The following is a 25,896-nucleotide window of genomic DNA, read 5'->3' as shown; positions in this document are numbered from 1 at the left end:
GAGTTCAGACACCGCTCTGAGTAAGACGAACGTGTTGTCCACCTCCAGACTTCAATGACGTTAAGCCGTGATACCTAAGACAGATCTGCACTCGATGACACCACGATAACAGCCGGTCCCCACACTTACACCTTGCTCTCCTTATGACAGTATACATCATATCAGTCTGTGACGCTGGTTTTGCAACTTCTTGCGTGCGTTTATGTTCGCCGCGACCAACACTTACAATGCACTGACCACAAAACATGGAGGAGCCGGGGCTTGAACCCGAGACCGTTCACACGCTAAGCGAACGATCTGCCAACTGAGCTACAGCTACACACACGACCAAGCCTGGCTATTCTCCATCCTTTGCGACTCTGATGTGCACGGACACGATGGTTGGTTGGTTTGTAGCGGCGAAGGTACCAGAATACAAAGGCGCGGACACGTTCATATACACAAGAGTTCCAAGTAGTTTCGATGCTCTGGTATTACGAATGCAAATTCCGTCTGTTTTGAACGTCTTAAATTGAAAGGGCGGTCACAAATTGGTCAATTTCACTCCTTGTCCACAATCACACAGCACCTGAGGTAACAAGCACATCTCGAGCTTCATTGTGCTCGCCATTGTTCATGCCAACTCAGTGCCTCGCTCTTTGCTACTGCGTAAAACTCTTGTCGTCCAACTGCAAAACACTGGGACACAATAAGTTTCTGCGTCCCCTTTGCACTGATCGTACTACGAAACGCTCCCCAAACTTGGCAATCACCCATGCAGATGACTTTTCCGACTTTACACGACGCTCACGCTAGTGACAGCCTTATTTATAGTTCGACGTCGCGCCAAAGCGAATGAGCACATTTCGCCTACGGCTTAGGCCGCTCTTCTAGTGTGGCTGCTCTGTGTCTGCAGGTAGCGAGGGGCTGCAAGCTTCCTGTGTTCGCACCTATATCACCTGTGCTTCCTTGTCAGAGACAGACTATCGCAAAACATACAACTCACTCCATGAATTGATTGCTACGGCATCTGTTATCAGCAGTCACAACCAGCAACACCAGTAGCAGCCGACTGCACGCAAAGAATGGGAACGTGCAGTGGGATTTACGTGAAATCGGCGCAATTGTGGATGCTAATCGTTCGCTTGTATCTGCCGGTTGGGAATTATTCCACTCGCATGGCAAGGTGCGCATGTTGGTGTGTTAAAAATTCTGGAGGCGCTGGGTATCGATCCCAGTACCTCTCGCACGCTAAGCGAGCGCTTTACCATCTGAGCTACGCCCACCCCCCCGATAACTAGTAGTGCTACATACAGTCATATCAACGTCACAGACCATTGCACTCCCATTATTCCGCAGACAAACACTACTCTCTATGCATCAGTGAGGGTGTCTTTCAGGTTTCGTGCATTCTGTATCGAATCGTAGTTGGCCACAATGAAAGTGGCACGCATAACGTCGAAAATAGAGTTCAGACACCGCTCTGAGTAAGACGAACGTGTTGTCCACCTCCAGACTTCAATGACGTTAAGCCGTGATACCTAAGACAGATCTGCACTCGATGACACCACGATAACAGCCGGTCCCCACACTTACACCTTGCTCTCCTTATGACAGTATACATCATATCAGTCTGTGACGCTGGTTTTGCAACTTCTTGCGTGCGTTTATGTTCGCCGCGAGCAACACTTACAATGCACTGACCACAAAACATGGAGGAGCCGGGGCTTGAACCCGAGACCGTTCACACGCTAAGCGAACGATCTGCCAACTGAGCTACAGCTACACACACGACCAAGCCTGGCTATTCTCCATTCTTTGCGACTCTGATGTGCACGGACACGATGGTTGGTTGGTTTGTAGCGGCGAAGGTACCAGAATACAAAGGCGCGGACACGTTCATATACACAAGAGTTCCAAGTAGTTTCGATGCTCTGGTATTACGAATGCAAATTCCGTCTGTTTTGAACGTCTTAAATTGAAAGGGCGGTCACAAATTGGTCCATTTCACTCCTTGTGCACAATCACACAGCACCTGAGGTAACAAGCACATCTCGAGCCCCATTGTGCTCTCCATTGTTCATGCCAACTCAGTGCCTCGCTCTTTGCTACTGCGTAAAACTCTTGTCATCCAACTGCAAAACACCGGGACACAATAAGTTTCCGCGTCCCCTTTGCACTGATCGTACTACGAAACGCTCCCCAAACTTGGCAATCACCCATGCAGATGACTTTTCCGACTTTACACGACGCTCACGCAACGCTCACGCTAGTGACAGACTTATTTATAGTTCGACGTCGTGCCAAAGCGAATGAGCACATTTCGCCTACGGCTTAGGCCGCTCTTCTAGTGTGGCTGCTCTGTGTCTGCAGGCAGCGAGGGGCTGCAAGCTTCCTGTGTTCGCACCTATATCACCTGTGCTTCCTTGTCAGAGACAGACTATCGCAAAACATACAACTCACTCCATGAATTGATTGCTACGGCATCTGTTATCAGCAGTCACAACCAGCAACACCAGTAGCAGCCGACTGCACGCAAAGAATGGGAACGTGCAGTGGGATTTACGTGAAATCGGCGCAATTGTGGATGCTAATCGTTCGCTTGTATCTGCCTACACACCTCTGCCGGTTGGGAATTATTCCACTTGCATGGCAAGGTGCGCATGTAGATGTGTTAAAAATTCTGGAGGCACTGGGTATCGATCCCAGTACCTCTCGCACGCTAAGCGAGCGCTCTACCATCTGAGCTACGCCCACCACCCCGATAACTAGTAGTGCTACATACAGTCATATCAACGTCACAGACCCTTACACTCCCATTATTCCGCAGACAAACACTACTCTCTATGTATCAGTGAGGGTGTCTTTCAGGTTTCGTGCATTCTGTATCGAATCGTAGTTGGCCACAATGAAAGTGGCACGCATAACGTCGAAAATAGAGTTCAGACACCGCTCTGAGTAAGACGAACGTGTTGTCCACCTCCAGACTTCAATGACGTTAAGCCGTGTTACCTAAGACAGATCTGCACTCGATGACACCACGATAACAGCCAGTACCCACACTTACACCTTGCTCTCCTTATGACAGTATACATCATATCAGTCTGTGACGCTGGTTTTGCAACTTCTTGCGTGCGTTTATGTTCGCCGCGACCAACACTTACCATGCACTGACCACAAAACATGTAGGAGCCGGGGCTTGAACCCGAGACCGTTCATACGCTAAGCGAACGACCTGCCAACTGAGCTACAGCTGCACACACGACCAAGCCTGGCTATTCTCCATTCTTTGCGACTCTGATGTGCACGGACACGATGGTTGGTTGGTTTGTAGCGGCGAAGGTACCAGAATACAAAGGCGCGGACACGTTCATATACACAAGAGTTCCAAGTAGTTTCGATGCTCTGGTATTACGAATGCAAATTCCGTCTGTTTTGAACGTCTTAAATTGAAAGGGCGGTCACAAATTGGTCCATTTCACTCCTTGTCCACAATCACACAGCACCTGAGGTAACAAGCACATCTCGAGCCCCATTGTGCTCTCCATTGTTCATGCCAACTCAGTGCCTCGCTCTTTGCTACTGCGTAAAACTCTTGTCGTCCAACTGCAAAACACTGGGACACAATAAGTTTCCGCGTCCCCTTTGCACTGATCGTACTACGAAACGCTCCCCAAACTTGGCAATCACCCATGCAGATGACTTTTCCGACTTTACACGACGCTCACGCTAGTGACAGCCTTATTTATAGTTGGACGTCGCGCCAAAGCGAATGAGCACATTTTGCCTAAGGCTTAGGCCGCTCTTCTAGTGTGGCTGCTCTGTGTCTGCAGGCAGCGAGGGGCTGCAAGCTTCCTGTGTTCGCACCTATATCACCTGTGCTTCCTTGTCAGAGACAGACTATCGCAAAACATACAACTCACTCCATGAATTGATTGCTACGGCATCTGTTATCAGCAGTCACAACCAGCAACACCAGTAGCAGCCGACTGCACGCAAAGAATAGGAAGGTGCAGTGGGATTTACGTGAAATCGGCGCAATTGTGGATGCTAATCGTTCGCTTGTATCTGCCGGTTGGGAATTATTCCACTCGCATGGCAAGGTGCGCATGTAGGTGTGTTAAAAATTCTGGAGGCGATGGATATCGATCCCAGTACCTCTCGCACGCTAAGGGAGCGCTCTACCATCTGAGCTACGCCCACCCCCCCGATAACTGGTAGTGCTACATACAGTCATATCAACGTCACAGACCCTTGCACTCCCATTATTCCGCAGACAAACACTACTCTCTATGTATCAGTGAGGGTGTCTTTCAGGTTTCGTGCATTCTGTATCGAATCGTAGTTGGCCACAATGAAAGTGGCACGCATAACGTTGAAAATAGAGTTCAGACACCGCTCTGAGTAAGACGAACGTGTTGTCCACCTCCAGACTTCAATGACGTTAAGCCGTGATACCTAAGACAGATCTGCACTCGATGACACCACGATAACAGCCGGTCCCCACACTTTCATCTTGCTCTCCTTATGACAGTATACATCATATCAGTCTGTGACGCTGGTTTTGCAACTTCTTGCGTGCGTTTATGTTCGCCGCGACCAACACTTACCATGCACTGACCACAAAACATGGAGGAGCCGGGGCTTGAACCCGAGACCGTTCACACGCTAAGCGAACGATCTGCCAACTGAGCTACAGCTACACACATGAGCAAGCCTGGCTATTCTCCATTCTTTGCGACTCTGATGTGCACGGACACGATGGTTGGTTGGTTTGTAGCGGCGAAGGTACCAGAATACAAAGGCGCGGACACGTTCATATACACAAGAGTTCCAAGTAGTTTCGATGCTCTGGTATTACGAATGCAAATTCCGTCTGTTTTGAACGTCTTAAATTGAAAGGGCGGTCACAAATTGGTCCATTTCACTCCTTTTCCACAATCACACAGCACCTGAGGTAACAAGCACATCTCGAGCCCCATTGTGCTCTCCATTGTTCATGACAACTCAGTGCCTCGCTCTTTGCTACTGCGTAAAACTCTTGTCGTCCAACTGTAAAACACTGGGACACAATAGGTTTCCGCGTCCCCTTTGCACTGATCGTACTACGAAACGTTTACCAAACTTGGCAATCACCCATGCAGATGACTTTTCCGACTTTACACGACGCTCACGCTAGTGACAGCCTTATTTATAGTTCGACGTCCCGCCAAAGCGAATGAGCACATTTCGCCTACGGCTTAGGCCGCTCTTCTAGTGTGGCTGCTCTGTGTCTGCAGGCAGCGAGGGGCTGCAAGCTTCCTGTGTTCGCACCTATATCACCTGTGCTTCCTTGTCAGAGACAGACTATCGCAAAACATACAACTCACTCCATGAATTGATTGCTACGGCATCTGTTATCAGCAGTCACAACCAGCAACACCAGTAGCAGCCGACTGCACGCAAAGAATGGGAACGTGCAGTGGGATTTACGTGAAATCGGCGCAATTGTGGATGCTAATCGTTCGCTTGTATCTGCCTACACACCTCTGCCGGTTGGGAATTATTCCACTTGCATGGCAAGGTGCGCATGTAGTCGTGTTAAAAATTCTGGAGGCACTGGATATCGATCCCACTACCTGTCGCACGCTAAGCGAGCGCTCTACCATCTGAGCTACGCCCACCCCCCCGATAGCTAGTAGTGCTACATACAGTCATATCAACGTCACAGACCCTTGCACTCCCATTATTCCGCAGACAAACACTACTCTCTATGTATCAGTGAGGGTGTCTTTCAGGTTTCGTGCATTCTGTATCGAATCGTAGTTGGCCACAATGAAAGTGGCACGCATAACGTCGAAAATAGAGTTCAGACACCGCTCTTAGTAAGACGAACGTCTTGTCCACCTCTAGACTTCAATGACGTTAAGCCGTGATACCTAAGACAGATCTGCACTCGATGACACCACGATAACAGCCGGTCCCCACACTTACATCTTGCTCTCCTTATGACAGTATACATCATATCAGTCCGTGACGCTGGTTTTGCAACTTCTTGCGTGCGTTTATGTTCGCCGCGACCAACACTTACCATGCACTGACCACAAAACATGGAGGAGCCGGGGCTTGAACCCGAGACCGTTCACACGCTAAGCGAACGATTTGCCAACTGAGCTACAGCTACACACACGACCAAGCCTGGCTATTCTCCATTCTTTGCGACTCTGATGTGCACGGACACGATGGTTGGTTGGTTTGTAGCGGCGAAGGTACCAGAATACAAAGGCGCGGACACGTTCATATACACAAGAGTTCCAAGTAGTTTCGATGCTCTGGTATTACGAATGCAAATTCCGTCTGTTTTGAACGTCTTAAATTGAAAGGGCGGTCACAAATTGGTCCATTTCACTCCTTGTCCACAATCACACAGCACCTGAGGTAACAAGCACATCTCGGGCCCCATTGTGCTCTCCATTGTTCATGCCAACTCAGTGCCTCGCTCTTTGCTACTGCGTAAAACTCTTGTCGTCCAACTGCAAAACACTGGGACACAATAAGTTTCCGCGTCCCCTTTGCACTGATCGTACTACGAAACGCTCCCCAAACTTGGCAATTACCCATGCAGATGACTTTTCCGACTTTACACGACGCTCACGCTAGTGACAGCCTTATTTATAGTTCGACGTCGCGCCAAAGCGAATGAGCACATTTCGCCTACGGCTTAGGCCGCTCTTCTAGTGTGGCTGCTCTGTGTCTGCAGGCAGCGAGGGGCTGCAAGCTTCCTGTGTTCGCACCTATATCACCTGTGCTTCCTTGTCAGAGACAGACTATCGCAAAACATACAACTCACTCCATGAATTGATTGCTACGGCATCTGTTATCAGCAGTCACAACCAGCAACACCAGTAGCAGCCGACTGCACGCAAAGAATGGGAACGTGCAGTGGGATTTACGTGAAATCGGCTCAATTGTGGATGCTAATCGTTCGCTCGTATCTGCCTACACACCTCTGCCTGTTGGGAATTATTCCACTTGCATGGCAAGGTAAGCATGTAGGTGTGTTAAAAATTCTGGAGGCGCTGGGTATCGATCCCAGTACCTCTCGCACGCTAAACGAGCGCTCTACCATCTGAGCTACGCCCACCCCCCCGATAACTAGTAGTGCTACATACAGTCATATCAACGTCACAGACACTTGCACTCCCATTATTCCGCAGACAAACACTACTCTCTATGTATCAGTGAGGGTGTCTTTCAGGTTTCGTGCATTCTGTATCGAATCGTAGTTGGCCACAATGAAAGTGGCACGCATAACGTCGAAAATAGAGTTCAGACACCGCTCTGAGTAAGACGAACGTGTTGCCCACCTCCAGACTTCAATGACGTTAAGCCGTGATACCTAAGACAGATCTGCACTCGATTACACCACGATAACAGCCGGTCCCCACACTTACACCTTGCTCTCCTTATGACAGTATACATCATATCAGTCTGTGACGCTGGTTTTGCACCTTCTTGCGTGCGTTTATGTTCGCCGCGACCAACACTTACCATGCACTGACCACAAAACATGGAGGAGCCGGGGCTTGAACCCGAGACCGTTCACACGCTAAGCGAACGATCTGCCAACTGAGCTACAGCTACACACACGACCAAGCCTGGCTATTCTCCATTCTTTGTGACTCTGATGTGCACGGACACGATGGTTGGTTGGTTTGTAGCGGCGAAGGTACCAGAAAACAAATGCGCGGACACGTTCATATACACAAGAGTTCCAAGTAGTTTCGATGCTCTGGTATTACGAATGCAAATTCCGTCTGTTTTGAACGTCTTAAATTGAAAGGGCGGTCACAAATTGGTCCATTTCACTCCTTGTCCACAATCACACAGCACCTGAGGTAACAAGCACATCTCGAGCCCCATTGTGCTCTCCATTGTTCATGCCAACTCAGTGCCTCGCTCTTTGCTACTGCGTAAAACTCTTGTCGTCCAACTGCAAAACACTGGGACACAATAGGTTTCCGCGTCCCCTTTGCACTGATCGTACTACGAAACGTTTACCAAACTTTGCAATCACCCATGCAGATGACTTTTCCGACTTTACACGACGCTCACGCTAGTGACAGCCTTATTTATAGTTCGACGTCCCGCCAAAGCGAATGAGCACATTTCGCCTACGGCTTAGGCCGCTCTTCTAGTGTGGCTGCTCTGTGTCTGCAGGCAGCGAGGGGCTGCAAGCTTCCTGTGTTCGCACCTATATCACCTGTGCTTCCTTGTCAGAGACAGACTATCGCAAAACATACAACTCACTCCATGAATTGATTGCTACGGCATCTGTTATCAGCAGTCACAACCAGCAACACCAGTAGCAGCCGACTGCACGCAAAGAATGGGAACGTGCAGTGGGATTTACGTGAAATCGGCGCAATTGTGGATGCTAATCGTTCGCTCGTATCTGCCTACACACCTCTGCCGGTTGGGAATTATTCCACTTGCATGGCAAGGTAAGCATGTACGTGTGTTAAAAATTCTGGAGGCGCTGGGTATCGATCCCAGTACCTCTCGCACGCTAAGCGAGCGCTCTACCATCTGAGCTACGCCCACCCCCCCGATAACTAGTAGTGCTACATACAGTCATATAAACGTCACAGACCCTTGCTCTCCCATTATTCCGCAGACAAACACTACTCTCTATCTATCAGTGAGGGTGTCTTTCAGGTTTCGTGCATTCTGTATCGAATCGTAGTTGGCCACAATGAAAGTGGCACGCATAACGTCGAAAATAGTGTTCAGACACCGCTCTGAGTAAGACGAACGTGTTGTCCACCTCTAGACTTCAATGACGTTAAGCCGTGATACCTAAGACAGATCTGCACTCGATGACACCACGATAACAGCCGGTCCCCACACTTACACCTTGCTCTCCTTATGACAGTATACATCATATCAGTCTGTGACGCTGGTTTTGCAACTTCTTGCGTGCGTTTATGTTCGCCGCGACCAACACTTACCATGCACTGACCACAAAACATGGAGGAGCCGGGGCTTGAACCCGAGAACGTTCACACGCTAAGCCAACGATCTGCCAACTGAGCTACAGCTACACACACGACCAAGCCTGGCTATTCTCCATTCTTTGCGACTCTGATGTGCACGGACACGATGGTTGGTTGGTTTGTAGCGGCGAAGGTACCAGAATACAAAGGCGCGGACACGTTCATATACACAAGAGTTCCAAGTAGTTTCGATGCTCTGGTATTACGAATGCAAATTCCGTCTGTTTTGAACGTCTTAAATTGAAAGGGCGGTCACAAATTGGTCCATTTCACTCCTTGTCCACAATCACACAGCACCTGAAGTAACAAGCACATCTCGAGCCCCATTGTGCTCTCCATTGTTCATGCCAACTCAGTGCCTCGCTCTTTGCTACTGCGTAAATCTCTTGTCGTCCAACTGCAAAACACTGGGACACAATAAGTTTCCGCGTCCCCTTTGCACTGATCGTACTACGAAACGCTCCCCAAACTTGGCAATCACCCATGCAGATGACTTTTCCCACTTTACACGACGCTCACGCTAGTGACAGCCTTATTTATAGTTCGACGTCGCGCCAAAGCGAATGAGCACATTTCGCCTACGGCTTAGGCCGCTCTTCTAGTGTGGCTGCTCTGTGTCTGCAGGCAGCGAGGGGCTGCAAGCTTCCTGTGTTCGCACCTATATCACCTGTGCTTCCTTGTCAGAGACAGACTATCGCAAAACATACAACTCACTCCATGAATTGATTGCTACGGCATCTGTTATCAGCAGTCACAACCAGCAACACCAGTAGCAGCCGACTGCACGCAAAGAATGGGAACGTGCAGTGGGATTTACGTGAAATCGGCGCAATTGTGGATGCTAATCGTTCGCTCGTATCTGCCTACACACCTCTGCCGGTTGGGAATTATTCCACTTGCATGGCAAGGTGCGCATGTAGGTGTGTTAAAAATTCTGGAGGCGCTGGGTATCGATCCCAGTACCTCTCGCACGCTAAGCGAGCGCTCTACCATCTGAGCTACGCCCACCCCCCCGATAACTAGTAGTGCTACATACATTCATATCAACGTCACAGACCCTTGCACTCCCATTATTCCGCAGACAAACACTACTCTCTATGTATCAGTGAGGGTGTCTTTCAGGTTTCGTGCATTCTGTATCGAATCGTAGTTGGCCACAATGAAAGTGGCACGCATAACGTCGAAAATAGAGTTCAGACACCGCTCTGAGTAAGACGAACGTGTTGTCCACCTCTAGACTTCAATGACGTTAAGCCGTGATACCTAAGACAGATCTGCACTCGATGACACCACGATAACAGCCGGTCCCCACACTTACATCTTGCTCTCCTTATGACAGTATACATCATATCAGTCTGTGACGCTGGTTTTGCAACTTCTTGCGTGCGTTTATGTTCGCCGCGACCAACACTTACCATGCACTGACCACAAAACATGGAGGAACCGGCGCTTGAACCCGAGACCGTTCACACGCTAAGCGAACGATCTGCCAACTGAGCTACAGCTACACACACGACCAAGCCTGGCTATTCTCCATTCTTTGCGACTCTGATGTGCACGGACACGATGGTTGGTTGGTTTGTAGCGGCGAAGGTACCAGAATACAAAGGCGCGGACACGTTCATATACACAAGAGTTCCAAGTAGTTTCGATGCTCTGGTATTACGAATGCAAATTCCGTCTGTTTTGAACGTCTTAAATTGAAAGGGCGGTCACAAATTGGTCCATTTCACTCCTTGTCCACAATCACACAGCACCTGAGGTAACAAGCACATCTCGAGCCCCATTGGGCTCTCCATTGTTCATGCCAACTCACTGCCTCGCTCTTTGCTACTATGTCAAACTCTTGTCGTCCAACTGCAAAACACTGGGACACAACAAGTTTCCGCGTCCCCTTTGCACTGATCGTACTACGAAACGCTCCCCAAACTTGGCAATCACCCATGCAGATGACTTTTCCGACTTTACACGACGCTCACGCTAGTGACAGCCTTATTTATAGTTCGACGTCGCGCCAAAGCGAATGAGCACATTTCGCCTACGGCTTAGGCCGCTCTTCTAGTGTGGCTGCTCTGTGTCTGCAGGCAGCGAGGGGCTGCAAGCTTCCTGTGTTCGCACCTATATCACCTGTGCTTCCTTGTCAGAGACAGACTATCGCAAAACATACAACTCACTCCATGAATTGATTGCTACGGCATCTGTTATCAGCAGTCACAACCAGCAACACCAGTAGCAGCCGACTGCACGCAAAGAATGGGAACGTGCAGTGGGATTTACGTGAAATCGGCGCAATTGTGGATGCTAATCGTTCGCTTGTATCTGCCGGTTGGGAATTATTCCACTCGCATGGCAAGGTGCGCATGTAGGTGTGTTAAAAATTCTGGAGGCGCTGGGTATTGATCCCAGTACCTGTCGCACGCTAAGCGAGCGCTTTACCATCTGAGCTACGCCCACCCCCCCGATAACTAGTAGTGCTACATACAGTCATATCAACGTCACAGACCATTGCACTCCCATTATTCCGCAGACAAACACTACTCTCTATGTATCAGTGAGGGTGTCTTTCAGGTTTCGTGCATTCTGTATCGAATCGTAGTTGGCCACAATGAAAGTGGCACGCATAACGTCGAAAATAGAGTTCAGACACCGCTCTGAGTAAGACGAACGTGTTGTCCACCTCCAGACTTCAATGACGTTAAGCCGTGATACCTAAGACAGATCTGCACTCGATGACACCACGATAACAGCCGGTCCCCACACTTACACCTTGCTCTCCTTATGACAGTATACATCATATCAGTCTGTGACGCTGGTTTTGCAACTTCTTGCGTGCGTTTATGTTCGCCGCGACCAACACTTACCATGCACTGACCACAAAACATGGAGGAGCCGGGGCTTGAACCCGAGAACGTTCACACGCTAAGCCAACGATCTGCCAACTGAGCTACAGCTACACACACGACCAAGCCTGGCTATTCTCCATTCTTTGCGACTCTGATGTGCACGGACACGATGGTTGGTTGGTTTGTAGCGGCGAAGGTACCAGAATACAAAGGCGCGGACACGTTCATATACACAAGAGTTCCAAGTAGTTTCGATGCTCTGGTATTACGAATGCAAATTCCGTCTGTTTTGAACGTCTTAAATTGAAAGGGCGGTCACAAATTGGTCCATTTCACTCCTTGTCCACAATCACACAGCACCTGAGATAACAAGCACATCTCGAGCCCCATTGTGCTCTCCATTGTTCATGCCAACTCAGTGCCTCGCTCTTTGCTACTGCGTAAAACTCTTGTCGTCCAACTGCAAAACACTGGGACACAATAAGTTTCCGCGTCCCCTTTGCACTGATCGTACTACGAAACGCTCCCCAAACTTGGCAATCACCCATGCAGATGACTTTTCCGACTTTACACGACGCTCACGCTAGTGACAGCCTTATTTATAGTTCGACGTCGCGCCAAAGCGAATGAGCACATTTCGCCTACGGCTTAGGCCGCTCTTCTAGTGTGGCTGCTCTGTGTCTGCAGGCAGCGAGGGGACTGCAAGCTTCCTGTGTTCGCACCTATATCACCTGTGCTTCCTTGTCAGAGACAGACTATCGCAAAACATACAACTCACTCCATGAATTGATTGCTACGGCATCTGTTATCAGCAGTCACAACCAGCAACACCAGTAGCAGCCGACTGCACGCAAAGAATGGGAACGTGCAGTGGGATTTACGTGAAATCGGCGCAATTGTGGATGCTAATCGTTCGCTCGTATCTGCCTACACACCTCTGCCGGTTGGGAATTATTCCACTTGCATGGCAAGGTGCGCATGTAGGTGTGTTAAAAATTCTGGAGGCGCTGGGTATCGATCCCAGTACCTCTCGCACGCTAAGCGAGCGCTCTTCCATCTGAGCTACGCCCACCCCCCCGATAACTAGTAGTGCTACATACATTCATATCAACGTCACAGACCCTTGCACTCCCATTATTCCGCAGACAAACACTACTCTCTATGTATCAGTGAGGGTGTCTTTCAGGTTTCGTGCATTCTGTATCGAATCGTAGTTGGCCACAATGAAAGTGGCACGCATAACGTCGAAAATAGAGTTCAGACACCGCTCTGAGTAAGACGAACGTGTTGTCCACCTCTAGACTTCAATGACGTTAAGCCGTGATACCTAAGACAGATCTGCACTCGATGACACCACGATAACAGCCGGTCCCCACACTTACATCTTGCTCTCCTTATGACAGTATACATCATATCAGTCTGTGACGCTGGTTTTGCAACTTCTTGCGTGCGTTTATGTTCGCCGCGACCAACACTTACCATGCACTGACCACAAAACATGGAGGAACCGGCGCTTGAACCCGAGACCGTTCACACGCTAAGCGAACGATCTGCCAACTGAGCTACAGCTACACACACGACCAAGCCTGGCTATTCTCCATTCTTTGCGACTCTGATGTGCACGGACACGATGGTTGGTTGGTTTGTAGCGGCGAAGGTACCAGAATACAAAGGCGCGGACACGTTCATATACACAAGAGTTCCAAGTAGTTTCGATGCTCTGGTATTACGAATGCAAATTCCGTCTGTTTTGAACGTCTTAAATTGAAAGGGCGGTCACAAATTGGTCCATTTCACTCCTTGTCCACAATCACACAGCACCTGAGGTAACAAGCACATCTCGAGCCCCATTGTGCTCTCCATTGTTCATGCCAACTCAGTGCCTCGCTCTTTGCTACTGCGTAAAACTCTTGTCGTCCAACTGCAAAACACTGGGACACAACAAGTTTCCGCGTCCCCTTTGCACTGATCGTACTACGAAACGCTCCCCAAACTTGGCAATCACCCATGCAGATGACTTTTCCGACTTTACACGACGCTCACGCTAGTGACAGCCTTATTTATAGTTCGACGTCGCGCCAAAGCGAATGAGCACATTTCGCCTACGGCTTAGGCCGCTCTTCTAGTGTGGCTGCTCTGTGTCTGCAGGCAGCGAGGGGCTGCAAGCTTCCTGTGTTCGCACCTATATCACCTGTGCTTCCTTGTCAGAGACAGACTATCGCAAAACATACAACTCACTCCATGAATTGATTGCTACGGCATCTGTTATCAGCAGTCACAACCAGCAACACCAGTAGCAGCCGACTGCACGCAAAGAATGGGAACGTGCAGTGGGATTTACGTGAAATCGGCGCAATTGTGGATGCTAATCGTTCGCTTGTATCTGCCGGTTGGGAATTATTCCACTCGCATGGCAAGGTGCGCATGTAGGTGTGTTAAAAATTCTGGAGGCGCTGGGTATTGATCCCAGTACCTGTCGCACGCTAAGCGAGCGCTTTACCATCTGAGCTACGCCCACCCCCCCGATAACTAGTAGTGCTACATACAGTCATATCAACGTCACAGACCATTGCACTCCCATTATTCCGCAGACAAACACTACTCTCTATGTATCAGTGAGGGTGTCTTTCAGGTTTCGTGCATTCTGTATCGAATCGTAGTTGGCCACAATGAAAGTGGCACGCATAACGTCGAAAATAGAGTTCAGACACCGCTCTGAGTAAGACGAACGTGTTGTCCACCTCCAGACTTCAATGACGTTAAACCGTGATACCTAAGACAGATCTGCACTCGATGACACCACGATAACAGCCGGTCCCCACACTTACACCTTGCTCTCCTTATGACAGTATACATCATATCAGTCTGTGACGCTGGTTTTGCAACTTCTTGCGTGCGTTTATGTTCGCCGCGACCAACACTTACCATGCACTGACCACAAAACATGGAGGAGCCGGGGCTTGAACCAGAGACCGTTCACACGCTAAGCGAACGATCTGCCAACTGAGCTACAGCTACACACTAGACCAAGCCTGGCTATTCTCCATTCTTTGCGACTCTGATGTGCACGGACACGACGGTTGGTTGGTTTGTAGCGGCGAAGGTACCAGAATACAAAGGCGCGGGCACGTTCATATACACAAGAGTTCCAAGTAGTTTCGATGCTCTGGTATTACGAATGCAAATTCCGTCTGTTTTGAACGTCTTAAATTGAAAGGGCGGTCACAAATTGGTCAATTTCACTCCTTGTCGACAATCACACAGCACCTGAGGTAACAAGCACATCTCGAGCCCCATTGTGCTCTCCATTGTTCATGCCAACTCAGTGCCTCGCTCTTTGCTACTGCGTAAAACTCTTGTCGTCCAACTGCAAAACACATGGATACAATAAGTTTCCGCGTCCCCTTTGCACTGATCGTACTACGAAACGCTCCCCAAACTAGGCAGTCACCCATGCAAATGACTTTTCCGACTTTACACGACGCTCACGCAACGCTCACGCTAGTGACAGCCTTATTTATATTTCGACGTCGCGCCAAAGCGAATGAGCACATTTCGCCTACGGCTTAGGCCGCTCTTCTAGTGTGGCTGCTCTGTGTCTGCAGGCAGCGAGGGGCTGCAAGCTTCCTGTGTTCGCACCTATATCACCTGTGCTTCCTTGTCAGAGACAGACTATCGCAAAACATACAACTCACTCCATGAATTGATTGCTACGGCATCTGTTATCAGCAGTCACAACCAGCAACACCAGTAGCAGCCGACTGCACGCAAAGAATGGGAACGTGCAGTGGGATTTACGTGAAATCGGCGCAATTGTGAATGCTAATCGTTCGCTTGTATCTGCCTACACACCTCTGGCGGTTGGGAATTATTCCACTTGCATGGCAAGGTGCGCATGTAGACGTGTTAAAAATTCTGGAGGCACTGGGTATCGATCCCAGTACCTCTCGCACGCTAAGCGAGCGCTTTACCATCTGAGCTACGCCCACCCCCCCGATAACTAGTAGTGCTACATACAGTCATATCAACGTCACAGACCCTTGCACTCCCATTATTCCGCAGACAAACACTACTCTCTATGTATCAGTGAGGGTGTCTTTCAGGTTTCGTGCATTCTGTATCGAATTGTAGTTGGCCACAATGAAAGTGGCACGCATAACTTCGAAAATAGAGTTCAGACACCGCTCTGAGTAAGACGAACGTGTTGTCCACCTCCAGACTTCAATGACGTTAAGCCGTGATACCTAAGACAGATCTGCACTCGATGACACCACGATAACAGCCGGTCCCCACACTTACACCTTGCTCTCCTTATGACAGTATACATCATATCAGTCTGTGACGCTGGTTTTGCAACTTCTTGCGTGCGTTTATGTGCGCCGCGACCAACACTTACCATGCACTGACCACAAAACATAGAGGAGCCGGGGCTTGAACCCGAGACCGTTCACACGCTAAGCGAACGATCTGCCAACTGAGCTACAGCTACACACACGACCAAGCCTGGCTATTCTCCATTCTTTGCGACTCTGATGTGCACGGACACGACGGTTGGTTGGTTTGTAGCGGCGAAGGTACCAGAATACAAAGGCGCGGACACGTTCATATACACAAGAGTTCCAAGTAGTTTCGATGCTCTGGTATTACGAATGCAAATTCCGTCTGTTTTGAACGTCTTAAATTGAAAGGGCGGTCACAAATTGGTTCATTTCACTCCTTGTCCACAATCACACAGCACCTGAGGTAACAAGCACATCTCGAGCCCCATTGTGCTCTCCATTGTTCATGCCAACTCAGTGCCTCGCACTTTGCTACTGTGTAAAACTCTTGTCGTCCAACTGCAAAACACTGGGACACAACAAGTTTCCGCGTCCCCTTTGCACTGATCGTACTACGAAACGCTCCCCAAACTTGGCAATCACCCATGCAGATGACTTTTCCGACTTTACACGACGCTCACGATAGTGACAGCCTTATTTATAGTTCGACGTCGCGCCAAAGCGAATGAGCACATTTCGCCTACGGCTTAGGCCGCTCTTCTAGTGTGGCTGCTCTGTGTCTGCAGGCAGCGAGGGGCTGCAAGCTTCCTGTGTTCGCACCTATATCACCTGTGCTTCCTTGTCAGAGACAGACTATCGCAAAACATACAACTCACTCCATGAATTGATTGCTACGGCATCTGTTATCAGCAGTCACAACCAGCAACACCAGTAGCAGCCGACTGCACGCAAAGAATGGGAACGTGCAGTGGGATTTACGTGAAATCGGCGCAATTGTGGATGCTAATCGTTCGCTTGTATCTGCCGGTTGGGAATTATTCCACTCGCATGGCAAGGTGCGCATGTAGGTGTGTTAAAAATTCTGGAGGCGCTGGGTATCGATCCCAGTAACTGTCGCACGCTAAGCGAGCGCTTTACCATCTGAGCTACGCCCACCCCTCCGATAACTAGTAGTGCTACATACAGTCATATCAACGTCACAGACCATTGCACTCCCATTATTCCGCAGACAAACACTACTCTCTATGTATCAGTGAGGGTGTCTATCAGGTTTCGTGCATTCTGTATCGAATCGTAGTTGGCCACAATGAAAGTGGCACGCATAACTTCGAAAATAGAGTTCCGACACCGCTCTGAGTAAGACGAACGTGTTGTCCACCTCCAAACTTCAATGACGTTAAGCCGTGATACCTAAGACAGATCTGCACTCGATGACACCACGATAACAGCCGGTCCCCACACTTACACCTTGCTCTCCTTATGACAGTATACATCATATCAGTCTGTGACGCTGGTTTTGCAACTTCTTGCGTGCGTTTATGTTCGCCGCGACCAACACTTACCATGCACTGACCACAAAAAAAGGAGGAGCCGGGGCTTGAACCCGAGACCGTTCACACGCTAAGCGAACGATCTGCCAACTGAGCTACAGCTACACACTGGACCAAGCCTGGCTATTCTCCATTCTTTGCGACTCTGATGTGCACGGACACGACGGTTGGTTGGTTTGTAGCGGCGAAGGTACCAGAATACAAAGGCGCGGACACGTTCATATACACAAGAGTTCCAAGTAGTTTCGATGCTCTGGTATTACGAATGCAAATTCCGTCTGTTTTGATCGTCTTAAATTGAAAGGGCGGTCACAAATTGGTCCATTTCACTCCTTGTCCACAATCACACAGCACCTGAGGTAACAAGCACATCTCGAGCCCCATTGGGCTCTCCATTGTTCATGCCAACTCAGTGCCTCGCTCTTTGCTACTATGTCAAACTCTTGTCGTCCAACTGCAAAACACTGGGACACAACAAGTTTCCGCGTCCCCTTTGCACTGATCGTACTACGAAACGCTCCCCAAACTTGGCAATCACCCATGCAGATGACTTTTCCGACTTTACACGACGCTCACGCTAGTGACAGCCTTATTTATAGTTCGACGTCGCGCCAAAGCGAATGAGCACATTTCGCCTACGGCTTAGGCCGCTCTTCTAGTGTGGCTGCTCTGTGTCTGCAGGCAGCGAGGGGCTGCAAGCTTCCTGTGTTCGCACCTATATCACCTGTGCTTCCTTGTCAGAGACAGACTATCGCAAAACATACAACTCACTCCATGAATTGATTGCTACGGCATCTGTTATCAGCAGTCACAACCAGCAACACCAGTAGCAGCCGACTGCACGCAAAGAATGGGAACGTGCAGTGGGATTTACGTGAAATCGGCGCAATTGTGGATGCTAATCGTTCGCTTGTATCTGCCGGTTGGGAATTATTCCACTCGCATGGCAAGGTGCGCATGTAGGTGTGTTAAAAATTCTGGAGGCGCTGGGTATTGATCCCAGTACCTGTCGCGCGCTAAGCGAGCGCTTTACCATCTGAGCTACGCCCACCCCCCCGATAACTAGTAGTGCTACATACAGTCATATCAACGTCACAGACCATTGCACTCCCATTATTCCGCAGACAAACACTACTCTCTATGTATCAGTGAGGGTGTCTTTCAGGTTTCGTGCATTCTGTATCGAATCGTAGTTGGCCACAATGAAAGTGGCACGCATAACGTCGAAAATAGAGTTCAGACACCGCTCTGAGTAAGACGAACGTGTTGTCCACCTCCAGACTTCAATGACGTTAAACCGTGATACCTAAGACAGATCTGCACTCGATGACACCACGATAACAGCCGGTCCCCACACTTACACCTTGCTCTCCTTATGACAGTATACATCATATCAGTCTGTGACGCTGGTTTTGCAACTTCTTGCGTGCGTTTATGTTCGCCGCGACCAACACTTACCATGCACTGACCACAAAACATGGAGGAGCCGGGGCTTGAACCAGAGACCGTTCACACGCTAAGCGAACGATCTGCCAACTGAGCTACAGCTACACACTAGACCAAGCCTGGCTATTCTCCATTCTTTGCGACTCTGATGTGCACGGACACGACGGTTGGTTGGTTTGTAGCGGCGAAGGTATCAGAATACAAAGGCGCGGGCACGTTCATATACACAAGAGTTCCAAGTAGTTTCGATGCTCTGGTATTACGAATGCAAATTCCGTCTGTTTTGAACGTCTTAAATTGAAAGGGCGGTCACAAATTGGTCCATTTCACTCCTTGTCCACAATCACACAGCACCTGAGGTAACAAGCACATCTCGAGCCCCATTGTGCTCTCCATTGTTCATGCCAACTCAGTGCCTCGCTCTTTGCTACTGCGTAAAACTCTTGTCGTCCAACTGCAAAACACATGGATACAATAAGTTTCCGCGTCCCCTTTGCACTGATCGTACTACGAAACGCTCCCCAAACTAGGCAATCACCCATGCAAATGTCTTTTCCGACTTTACACGACGCTCACGCAACGCTCACGCTTTTTTTTTTTTTTTTTTTTTTTCCTTTATTGTCATTTTATACCTACAAAGGTAGGCCGGCAGCGGCCTAATATGCCGCTCTTCGGCCACAAGAAACATACAAGAGAGAAAAACAGGAAGACATAATCTCAAAACACAGACATGGAGGACAAAAATCAGAAGACAACAGAGAATAAAAAGAAATGAAGTCGTTCACCGACGCAGCACTGTTTCAGTTTTAAAAAGACGGGCAGCACAGCACGGAACAGAGAACACTAGCACAGGTGAACGGTGGAGCAGAAAATGAAGAAACACTCGAGGCACAGACGGGACGAAAGACACGGACACTGCGGAGATGGGCTTCGGCGCTTGCAGGGGCACTGTCCACACCGAAAAGCTGGGGGCCTGCCAAGGGAAAAAAACAGGGGGAGGGAAGGAGGGAGGGGGAGATAGGATGCCAGGGAGGAGGAGGGGAGAAAACGAAAAAAGGGGGGTGGAAGCCCAGGGAGAGGGGGAGGGGAGGTAAGGATGAAAGGAGGGAGAGAGGGAGGGAGAGAAGGGAGAGAGGGTTCCCACAGGAAAATGAGAGGAGAGGGGAAGGCAAGGCTCAAAGTTGGTAGGAGGGGTAGATGGAGGGGAGGAGGGCATCATCCGGGAGGGGGAGTCGGCGGAAGCCACCTTGGGAGAGGGTGTGGAGAGTGTGAAGATGGAGAGCAGGTGGGATACAGGAGTACAGGCGCGGCAGTGGGTTGGGGTGGTAGAGGATGGAAGAGACAAGCGGGTGGGGAGGATCAAGCTTGCGGGAGGTGTAGAGGATCCGTATCCGTTGGAGGAAGAGAAGGAGGTGTGGGAAGGGGATGAGGTCATAGAGGAGCCGCGTGGGGGAAGGGAGGCGGATGCGATAGGCGAGGCGGAGTGCATGCCGTTCAAGGATTTGAAGGGATTTGTAAAAGGTAGGTTGGGCAGAGATCCAGGCGGGATGGGCAAAACAGAGGATAGGGCGGATGAGAGATTTATAGGTGTGGAGGACGGTGGAGGGGTCCAGACCCCATGTGCGGCCAGAAAGGAGCTTCAGGAGGTGGAGTCGGGAGCGTGCCTTGGCTTGGATTGTCCGGAGATGAGGGGTCCAGGAGAGGCGACGGTCAAGGGTGACGCCAAGGTACTTGAGGGTGGGTGTGAGGTTAATAGGACGGCCATAAATGGTAAGATAGAAATCAAGGAGACGGAAGGAAGGGGTGGTTTTGCCTACGATGATTGCCTTGGTCTTGGAAGGATTGACCTTGAGCAACCACTGGTTACACCAAGAGGTGAACCGGTCAAGATGGGATTGGAGAAGGTGTTGGGAGCGTTGCAGGGTGGGGGCAAGGGCAAGGAAGGCGGTGTCATCGGCGTACTGGAGAAGGTGAAGGGGGGGTGCAGGTGGAGGCATGTCCGCCGTATAAAGAAGGTAAAGAAGAGGGGAAAGGACGGAACCTTGGGGCACACCGGCAGAGGGGTAGAAGGTGTAGGAATCAGTGTTGTGGATAGTGACATAGGAAGGGCGGTGGGAAATGAAGGAGGCGATCAGACGGACGTAGTTAATAGGAAGAGCAAAGGTTTGGAGCTTGAAGAGGAGACCAGAATGCCACACTCGGTCATAGGCGCGTTCAAGGTCAAGGGAGAGGAATATGGCGGAGCGACGGGAGTTGAGTTGTTCGGAGAGGAGGTGAGTGAGGTGAAGGAGAAGGTCATCGGCAGAGAAGGATGGTCGAAAGCCACATTGGGTGGAGGGAAGGAAGCGGTGCCGGTGGAGATGCTGGTGGATGCGGCGGGTTAGAATGGATTCCAGGACCTTGCTGAAGACCGAGGTAAGGCTTATAGGACGGTAGGAGGAGACAGCGGAAGGTGGTTTATCGGGTTTGAGGAACATCAGGATCCGGGAGGTTTTCCACAGGTCGGGGTAGAAGCCGGTGGACAAGACCACATTGTACAGCCTGGCCAGGGTGGAGAGGAAGGGGGCGGGAGCTTCACGGAGGTGACGGTAAGTAACATGGTCGTGACCAGGAGCAGTGTTGCGTTTGGTGCGGAGTATATCGATGATGTCTTGAGTAGTTATAGGGGTATTGAGTTCAGTGTGTGTAATGTTGTCCAAGTACTGGAAGCCAGGAGCTAGTGGAGGGATAGAGGTGTCAGTTCGATCGCGGACATCGGGGAAGAGGGAATAATCGAACTGGGGATCGTCAGGGATGGTAAAGACATCGGTGAGGTAGGAGGCAAAATGGTTGGCCTTACTAAGGTTGTCAGGAAAGGGATTGTCATTATGAAGGAGAGGATAGTAAGGGGGGGGTTTTGATCCAGTAAGGCGGCGGAAGGCTGACCAGGATTTGGACGAGTTAATAGGTAGGGTAGCATTAAGACGGGTGCATGTCTGTCGCCAGTCCCAGCGTTTCTTAGCCGCGAGCAAGTTCCGGATGTGTCTCTGGAGTTGCCGGTGGCGTTGTAGTATGTCCCGGTCACGCGTGTGGAGGAAGGCACGGTAGAGACGACGGGATTCTCGAAGGAGGAGGACGGCCTGTGGGGGTAAAGTGGGACGGTGCGGGTGGATGGCGACGGTAGGGATGTGGGCCTCCACGGCCTCAGACAAGGTCTGCTGGAGAAAGGATGCGGCATGGGTTATGTCATGTGGGCGGTGGTAGGTGAGGGGGTGGCTATCGACCCAGGTAGTAAGGGTATCCCGGTATGCATTCCAGTCGGCACGGGAGTAATCATGGACATACTTGGGGGGAGGGTCAAGGCGAGGATCGGGACGGGGGCGACGACCGTCTGATATGGTAAGAAGGACAGGGAGATGGTCACTGCCAATAGGGTCGAGGACGTCCACCGCTATGCGGCCAAGGAGATTGGGGGAGGCTAGGACGACATCGGGTGTGGTATTGGATTCAGGGCGGGTGTGTTGGGGAAGAGGAAGGACATCTCCTTGGATGGTGGCGAGGAACCGATGCCACCGCCGTAACTGGGTGGCGGAGCGACTATGGATATTGAGATCTGCGGCAATCACGTAGGAGGAGAAGGTACGGTCGATGTGGGAAAGGAAGTCAAAAGGAATAGGGGCAGAGGGGCGGACATAGATGGTGGCGCAGGTAACGGTGAGGCCGGGGAAGAATAGACTAAGGATCAGGTGTTCCGTGGGGTTGGGAAGGAGGGGTTGGAGCCGAACAGGGATCTGGCGATGGTGGCCAATGGCAACTCCGCCACGCGCTATCGGGAGGGGGTTGTCAGAGCGGTGAAGGAGGTAGGGCGAGGTATGGACAGTATGGTGGGGCTGGAGGAATGTTTCGTTTAGGAGGAAGGCATCCACGCGGTGGGTGGTGAGGGTATGCATAAGGAGATTCTTGTTGACAGGAAGGGAACGGATGTTGTTAAACAGGATACGTTGCTGTCGCGCCATAGTGGGAATTTAGACGAGGGTGTCGAGACGGGAGAAGGTAAAATGGGCCTGGTTATGGGAGTAGGTGGCGTAAGTGTTGAGCTGGAAGACGGAACGGGCGGCAAGGGATACCTGCTGGAGGGTGTGGGGGCGCTGAAAGGGGTGGATGTTCTGAAGGACAACGGTTACAAAGCGGATGATGTCCTCAGCTGTGGGGGGGGGACGGAGGGAATTGCCGGGAGGGGTGGGGGCATCCAAGGGGCGGACAGGGACAGTGAGTTCAGGAGCGGAGGGAGGGGGTCGGGCCTTGCACTTTTGGGAGTAGGTTGGGTGTTGGAGGTTACAGGTGTTACAGGAGGGGGGGGACTGAAGGTTGGGGCACTGCCGGAGGAAGTGCGCTTCTTTGCAGTGCGGGCAGACGGGGGCCTCGCGGCACTCAGATGTAGGATGTGCATTATAGCGCAAGCACCTCTGGCAGCGGATGGACTGTGGAGGGGAGCGGGAGGGGTCGACCTTATAACGGCGGTTGAAAAGGAAGGCACCCTCCTTGAGGAGGAGGTCTATGGAGGGAGCATGCTCGGAGAACACCCGCATGAGGCGGGTGGGGCCGGCTGGATTGTGAATCCGGCGGACAGCTCGAACCTCTAGATAGGGATGGGCCTTCAGCTCCGCCAACACCTCCTCCTCCGTGATCATCGGGCTAAGCCGAGTGATCACGGCAGTGAGGGTCGGTGGGCGACGGGGCGGCTGGGGTTGTCGGGATGAGGAGGGGGGGGGGGAGCAGGGGCAAGGGAGGCATGGGGACCAAACCGTTTGAGGGGAATGCGGGAGAGGATGTCGGAGTGGAGGGTGGGGCTGGGGGATGTGATCAGGACGGAGTCCCGACGGGGGGTGAGAAGGGAGATCGGGGCTCCGGGGAAGTGCTGGCGGAGGAGAAGGGTAAGATTGCGGGCCTCCAGGAGAGAGGGATCAGGGTGAGAAAGGAGGTACCTGTAGGAGGGGGAGGTAGAGGAGGGAGTAGATAGGGAAGGTGAGGTGGTATCCATGGCATCCTGGGGGGTTGGAGGGGGGAGAGTCTGCGACTTCTTGGGAGCAGAAGAGGCTGGGGTGCCGCTGGGACGTTTCACAGCGGGAGAGGGACGGGAAGAGGTGTGGGGGATGGGGACGACCGGGAGATGGCGGGAGACGGCAGGTCCCACCGGCGGTGCAGGCACTGGTGGTGGTGCTGGTGCTGGCGCTGGGGCTGGAGCTGGCGCCACAGAAGATGCAGTGGCAGTGGTTGGCACTGGCGATGGCGAGGGCGATGGTGATGGTGATGGTGATGGTGATGACGATGATGATGGTGTGGCGTGGGTGGTGGCCCGACGGGCAACAACCCTGGCGGGGGTGGCATGAGTCACATGTGGGAGGGGAGGGAATGGGTCACGTGAGGCATGGGGGGTAGGAACAGGGGAGGGAGCAACAAAAGGAGCGGGGGTGGGAAGAGTGAGGAGGGGGGGAATATATGGGGGAGGCGGTGAATGAGCACACCACGTGATGGTGGTGGCAGCAAGTGAGGGGGACGTGTACACGATGGCAGTGGTAGTGGCGGTAGTTGTGGGGGTCGTCATGGTGAGAGGATAAGTGGGAGAGGGGAAAAGAGGAAAAATAACAGGGGACAGTCAAAGGACAAGGACAAGAGACTGACGAAGAGGAAGGGTAAGACGTAAGCAGAGACGACAGAAAGAAAGACGGGCAGGGAGCGGCGGCGGCGGCGGCGGCGGCGGCGGCGGCAGCGGCGGTCGGCAACAGCAGCAGCGGCAGGAACCGGATACGGTGGCGGCAACCGGCGGCGACGTCGGCGGGAGACCGGCGGCGGCGGCGGCGGCGGCGGCGGCGGCGGCGGGAACCGGCGGCGGCGGCGGCGGCAGCGGTTGGCAATAGCAGCAGCGGCAGCAGCGGCAGGAACCGGATACGATGGCGGCAACCGGCGTCGGCGGGAGACCGGCGGCGGCAGCGGCGGCGGCGGCGGCGGCGGCGGCGGCGGTGGTGGGAACCGGCGGCGGCGGCAGCGGCGGCTGGGACCAACGGCGGCAAAGGCTCGGGACAACGGCAGCTGCAGCGATCACTGAAACACCTATCACTTCGAAATTAACGACAATAATATCGAAGGGCGCAACCCTCTCGAGTTACGCCGAAGAACGGTCTACGCTCACGCTAGTGACAGCCTTATTTATATTTCGACGTCGCGCCAAAGCGAATGAGCACATTTCGCCTACGGCTTAGGCCGCTCTTCTAGTGTGGCTGCTCTGTGTCTGCAGGCAGCCAGGGGCTCCAAGCTTCCTGTGTTCGCACCTATATCACCTGTGCTTCCTTGTCAGAGACAGACTATCGCAAAACATACAACTCACTCCATGAATTGATTGCTACGGCATCTGTTATCAGCAGTCACAACCAGCAACACCAGTAGCAGCCGACTGCACGCAAAGAATGGGAACGTGCAGTGGGATTTACGTGAAATCGGCGCAATTGTGGATGCTAATCGTTCGCTTGTATCTGCCGGTTGGGAATTATTCCACTCGCATGGCAAGGTGCGCATGTAGGTGTGTTAAAAATTCTGGAGGCGCTGGGTATCGATCCTAGTACCTGTCGCACGCTAAGCGAGCGCTTTACCATCTGAGCTACGCCCACCCCCCCGATAACTAGTAGTGCGACATACAGTCATATCAACGTCACAGACCATTGCACTCCCATTATTCCGCAGACAAACACTACTCTCTATGTATCAGTGAGGGTGTCTTTCAGGTTTC

At 51.5% G+C, this 25,896-nt stretch overlaps 3 non-coding genes across 3 annotated transcripts; all 3 read right to left on the bottom strand.

The window, feature by feature from the left end:
- Positions 1–2,663: 2,663 nt before the first annotated feature.
- On the bottom strand, positions 2,664–2,737 carry Trnaa-agc (transfer RNA alanine (anticodon AGC)). The gene has a single exon. It is a non-coding gene; the product is annotated as a tRNA-Ala (tRNA).
- A 5,752-nt stretch (positions 2,738–8,489) lies between these two features.
- Trnaa-agc (transfer RNA alanine (anticodon AGC)) lies at positions 8,490–8,563 on the bottom strand. The gene has a single exon. It is a non-coding gene; the product is annotated as a tRNA-Ala (tRNA).
- A 1,386-nt stretch (positions 8,564–9,949) lies between these two features.
- On the bottom strand, positions 9,950–10,023 carry Trnaa-agc (transfer RNA alanine (anticodon AGC)). Its single transcript has one exon. It is a non-coding gene; the product is annotated as a tRNA-Ala (tRNA).
- Positions 10,024–25,896: the final 15,873 nt, after the last annotated feature.

This window comes from Schistocerca gregaria, chromosome 3 (assembly GCF_023897955.1).
Source record: "Schistocerca gregaria isolate iqSchGreg1 chromosome 3, iqSchGreg1.2, whole genome shotgun sequence".
NCBI classification, from domain to species: Eukaryota; Metazoa; Arthropoda; class Insecta; order Orthoptera; family Acrididae; genus Schistocerca; species Schistocerca gregaria.
The sequence above is the reverse complement of the archived record's forward strand: the minus strand, read 5'-3'. Positions and strand labels throughout refer to the sequence as shown.